General features: G+C 37.4%; 1 protein-coding gene across 1 annotated transcript in view; it reads left to right on the top strand.

Annotated features, from left to right (window-relative positions):
- Nucleotides 1-6,171, top strand: part of CENPP (centromere protein P) — a 146,773-nt gene that overhangs the window by 84,599 nt on the left and 56,003 nt on the right. The window lies entirely within an intron of this gene.

The following is a 6,171-nucleotide window of genomic DNA, read 5'->3' as shown; positions in this document are numbered from 1 at the left end:
CCCTATTCTCTGAGTTGAAAAGAATGGAGATTCGTTATGTGCTTCCCAATGGCATCTGATTAGCCATGGGATCAAAAGGACCTTGAACTGATACAACAGGGCTCGTTATGTTATGTTATGTTATGTTATGTTATGTTATGTTATGTTATGTTATGTTATGTTATGTTATGATGTTCCGAGAAATAGTCAAGAATCCATTCAAGATGCCCAGGGGAACACCAAGCAAGAGTAGAATGCATGATGAGCCTTTCAAGGAAGATACTTCCATGTGGCTGTCCCAATGAGTTTACTGGGAAAGTTCCTTTTATGAGGACAATCTACTCACTAGAAAATTTAACAGCAGGGTAGTTTGATCAGGTGTGTCTTAAAATAAGACTTCTCTGCACTTTAATAGCATCTTAGAATGACATAGCATTATCCATAAAGTCCAATGCCAAGAACCAAATCTCTCTTTCCCTTTCCCTCTCAAAGTGTTGTCTCTATCCCTTTCTGGCTAGCCGTACCCACAGCCAATCAGAGTGAAGCTCTAGCTCAGCATACTGAGAGCTATATCACTCTGGTGGAGTTTTGCCCATATTGTACCATCAAACTTCACTTTACCTGGGCCATCTGTCATAGTAAGTGACAAGGTTTAGCTGCACTTGTGATCCTCATCCTCCTTCCTAAGGCAAGCCCTGCTTTGGGAGCTGCATAGTGAGTCCTTTACTTTCCAGTCTTTCTTTATTTCCACTCAAATACAGCATAAGATTCTGAGATCTCATTAGTTTTCTTGTCTGTTCCCAGTTGCCACAGTTAATTCTTCCAGCCATGGCCAATTCACCTCCATTAGGTCACAACAACACACTGGTATTATTGGCAGATCCTGCAACAATTGGCCCAGTGGGTAATCATCTCAGCAGACATTACTATAGTAGAGTAACAGAGGTCACATTTGGGGAAAATAATCAGATAACAAGTGTCTCTTCCATAATTTGAGTGATTTTTAGGGCTTAGCAGAGAAGTTACATATCTTGAGTAAAGCAATAATCAGACTAATAATAGTGAGCAAACCTTGTGTATATTAAGCCTATTTTTTATATTTTAAAAACTTATTACAACAACAGCTGATTCTAGTTAAATCAACATAAACTAATCAAAATGCAATTTCCTAGCAAATCAATTCAGAATAATAGCACTGCTTTAAAACAGTTGACATTATGGCAGAGTATGCTCCAACTGGACTTTTGTGTAATATAAAAATGCCATTAGATTATGCAATAGTAATATGTCAGTTGGTGTCTATAAATAGCAGCCATATTTGGGGTTCCTGTCCTGTTGCAATATGATTAGCACTAGTACACACATTTTAAAATCTCAAGTATCTTTTCATCCATTTTCTTTAAATACTCATATAACATTTGCATTACATTTTAAAAATGATATTTCCATATGAACACCCTGCAATACATTTTTCGCTGATTTCCCCCCATTGTTTTTTGATGATACTAGCTCCTGAAAATACAAATTCTCATTTTTGAATTGGGCCAAGATGATTTAATATGACATAGTTTTCTAGTGATATGTTTTGACTTTAGTTTAGTCTGGCTTATTTTAAAAAGCTGTACATTGTTTATGTTGCTTGACTATGGAAAATCCATTATTTCAGAACTGTAGTTATTTTTTGATCTTTTACCAGATGTCAAAAGGGGAAAAAAATCACATAAACATTTATATAAACACAAATACTGCACAGAAGCTTTTTTACTCTTTTATCTATTAATGCATACTTAAACCTTGTTCAGAAGTTTTGGCTCATTCTTTGTACCTTTTTTTTCTCTGTTCGCACTGTAAATTCAATGCTTTTTTTAAAGTGTTGGACGGATGACTATTGTATTGAAATATGCTGGTATGTTGGGTTAGAGAACCAGAATAAACGCTGTACACTCAACCGCACAATACATTTTTCTAAAGTTTTGTGCCCTGATGATAAATATAGCTACTTGAAATTTGAAAATGTTCCTGAAAGCAAGCCATGCTTGCTCTTGATTGTCTTGTGTACTGGTCATGACTCAGTGCTCTCTGGGATCAGTCAAGCATTTTGATTTGGTGCTTCATTCATTAGTTGTCGGTCCTTTCTCACAGCATAAGCTGTTCTGGTGATTTTTAAACAATAAGAAACATAGAAGTCATGAAGTTAACAGCATGCAGTTCCAGCAAGAAGGCCAGGCATGATTTGTGAGATGTACAGTGAGGTTTAGAAAGAATCATGAACGGACAAAAGGAGAAAATGTAGTAATGAACTTTCATGTAGGAACTTGTAAGATTGATATATTGAGGGCTACATTCCAGTATGAGAAAAATGGTGAACAAGAAAGATAGAGGCTGTAGTATATAATCTTTAGTAATCCATGGAAAGATATTGAGAGGTAGTTTGTGCAACACAACATATTTGTGCAAGAGTTTTTGCAAACAGAAAAAAATGGAGAAACCACTTGAAGCATCCACTGTGTCGAGCTATTTCAATTGCTTTTGTTTGATTTTGATAATAAACCTCATTTGCAATGGGGGTTGAATAATTTTGATTGCAACTGTATATTAAGTGTACTAAGGTAAGTTATATTGGTGTTGATAATAGTTAGGACAAACTGAAATATCAGTAAACAGAAAACAAGATATCAAATGCCTGTGTTCCCTATTTTCTGTCATACAATGAATGCAAGAAGAACGGACAGGAGAAGTAAACTATATATCTACAAGTGTGAGAAGTGTAATGCCATTATGGAATTACTGAAACAGTAATAAGAGTACAGGTGTATGACTAGTAGAGCACCATTGTGATGAAAGGAATACAATCTTGAATTCGGGCCATAGAAAATTGCGTTCTGCCATGAGTATTACAGAGTAGCCTTGGGAAGAGTAAAGTTTTTAGATAAACTTGCATTTTTAAAAATAAAAAGAAAGCTTATTGAAGATTGAAGCCCCATTGGCCAAATATCAAAGGAGGAAAGGCTAACTCGCTCAATAAATGTAAATATTTTTTTTGTAAGTCGGAGGAAAAATGAAAACCAAAGAGTTGGAAAATGACTTTTTTTGGCAGAATTTCATAATTTAACAACCAGATTTATAGAGGATGTTCCAGATAGGTAGGTTCTGGCTTGTCCTACCATCACAATGAGTATCAAGAAGTTTGATTAGTGTCTCTGTCATTTATTTTCTTTTTAAATTTTATATCCCACTTCTCACCATCTAGGTCTCAAAGCAGTAGTACATGTGGCAACCATTTTAGACATGTCCAATTGATATGTGGCTGCCAACATGTGGGTCCTTTTCTGGACCCAAAAGAGGGAAGAATGGGGATGGGGCAGGCTTATGTGTGTTCCACCAATGTGAGTGTTGACCCAGAATGCAACCCCCATGGCAGTGCTTTGTCTCTAGAATAAAAGGTGCCGGTACTCACCGTGAAGTTGTACAGTAAGTGTCACACTTTTTAACAACAACAAAAAGAGGTGCTGGTACTGCGTACCCTTGAGTACCGTCTGGGGGCACTGCCCCACGGAAACATTCAGTTGCCTTTACTTAGAACCACAGTTCTTTTGATTAAGAAGTAAATGGGATGAATCTTATTTGAGCAGGTCATCAAAAGTTTCCAGTATATAGGCTTGGTTTATGTCATTCATTGGTTGCAGGAAATGTTCACTTGGTGTACTGTAACTGTATTTGTCATGTCCTCTTCCACTCCCTTCCCAGAAGTATCAAATAATGTTGGTATTTGGACAACATTTTTGGGTAGCATTATTGTAATTTAATGGAGTGCTTGTTTATATTTTATCCTTCGTGGCCTGGAAAAAAATACCCATTGCTTTATAAAAGATGTCTAAAAAGCAAAAGCTAACAATTATATGATTCTTGAAAGCCAAGAGTTTATGTTACTTCTATTTTCGTTTCCTTTTTGTTAACCAGCATGAAGACTAAGCCATTAGGGTATTGGTCTCTGAGCATGCATACATACATGAGCTAAATAATACTCTTCTTAAAACTTGGCTCCTCCTTGAAACCATGCAGTTGATTATATCTGACTTTTATCTAAGATATAAAACAATGCTTAACTTATAAACCAGATACTTACCTCCTCTAAAACAAAAATATAAAATATCATTTGATTAGGAGGTATGTGGACTATAGAATAAACTAGTAATTTACTGAAAATACAGTGTTCTGCATTTGTTCTTTCACCAGAATTGCAAATATTTATATTTCTGTGGGTGAGTTACCAAACATAATTGCAGGGAGCAATTCAAAATGACATGCATAAAGTAGTACGAAAAAATGAAGTAAGCAGAATCATTGGATGCAGCTTCTGGGCCTTATTTTACCATCCATTCTTTTTCTTTGGTTTCTCAGTTCTTAGATTAAACTGGGATACAATCAATAATTCTTCTTTCTTTATAAGGCATCAAGAATTTGGTAGTAATGAGCACTCAGGTTTCTGATTTTCATCAGTGGAAGAACTCAGCCCCATGTACACAGTAGAATCTGTTTGTTTGTTTATCTATTTAGGGTTTGGTATCCCACTTTTCAGCTCAAACATGGAGATGCCCCAAAACAACTAGCAAAATATATAAACAATTTTAAAATGCAATAAAAATGCAATAAACTCTACAGAACTAATAAATAGCAAGGAAGCCAAAACTGGAAAAATGTTTAAGCAGAAAAATAATTAAAAGCACACTGGACAATAAAAGTATTTAAATGACAATAGAGCACTGGCAAAGTAGAAGATAACCTAACCTTCTCATGCAGTGAGGTCCACAGCCCCATTCACCCATCATGGTAAAACATAGTCTGGCTTACTGTGAATAAGCAGCATGTTAGTACACACTGCTCAGATTGTACGTGCCCCAGTTCTCCCTTGCTTCTAGGTAACTTGGTCCTAATTCATTACGGGATTTAAATCTCATTGAGGCGAACTGACAACAAATGCAACCAGTATAGCAAAGCAGCGAGAAGATCCTAAAATGTACCACCAGTCAAAATTTTAGCAACAGCATTTGTCACTAGTGGAACGTTTTGAACAATTTTCAGTGTCAGTTCTACATAAGGCATAATTACAGTAAAGGTAAAGGGACCCCTGACCATTAGGTCCAGTCGTGGCCGACTCTGGGGTTGTGGCGCTCATCTCGCTTTATTGGCCGAGGGAGCCGGCGTACAGCTTCTGGGTCATGTGGCCAGCATGACTAAGCCGCTTCTGGCGAACCAGAGCAGCACACGGAAACGCTGTTTATTTTCCTGCCAGAGCGGTACCTATTTATCTACTTGCACTTTGATGTGCTTTCGAACTGCTAGGTTGGCAGGAGCTGGGACCGAGCAACAGGAGCTCACCCTGTCGCGGGGATTTGAAATAACTACAGTAGTCCAGTCTAAATGTAACTAGTGTGTATATGACTGTCGGCCAGGTTTGACTGCTCCCGGAGTTAGCACATTTGATGCACCAGCAAAAGCTGAAAAATATGTGCTAATGGACAGCTGCCTCTTGAGCATCAGAAAGCACCCCAAAGTTGTGAAGCTGTTTTTTTTTTAAGGGAAATGCAACCATATAAAACCACAGTACCACCCAGTCATTAGGTCAGTGGCCTTACTACAAAGAACACTTCTGTACTGTATTGTTCTAATTATCTATCACTAGCCAAGGCAATGGCTCAGACCTATTACAGCCATCCTAGACTGGGATGGAAAGACTAAAGTATTATAGATCATGTAATGGTGAGTGAAGCAAAACCAATAATATTGAAAATAAAGGTCTCCTAACCTGTCATATAATTTCAGTATTTTCTTCAAGTTACGAAATAAAAATTGCTAAGGATGACTGGAGTATTAATCACAAGCCACTTAACTGTCTTGGGGAATTTGACATGGGATTTGAAGGAATAAACACTGAGATCATACATCCTTCACTTTTTTAAACAACCTCTGTTCCAGAAAGAACAGGCTTTATTTTCCATTACTGTCTACTGTACCCAGCACTGGAATGTTGTACAATGATATTTACATAGTTTCATGAGACATAGTAGCTCAGGGTAGCCAACCTGATCCCCTCTATATGTTGTTGGACTACAGTTCCCATCAGCCTCCACCAGCATGGCCAGTAGGGATGAGGGGAGTTTAAATCTGGGAACATCTGACGGCACCACTTTG

The sequence above is a fragment of the Podarcis muralis genome, chromosome 2 (assembly GCF_964188315.1).
Source record: "Podarcis muralis chromosome 2, rPodMur119.hap1.1, whole genome shotgun sequence".
NCBI classification, from domain to species: Eukaryota; Metazoa; Chordata; class Lepidosauria; order Squamata; family Lacertidae; genus Podarcis; species Podarcis muralis.
Note: the sequence above shows the minus strand (reverse complement) of the source record. Positions and strands in the feature narration are given on the sequence as shown.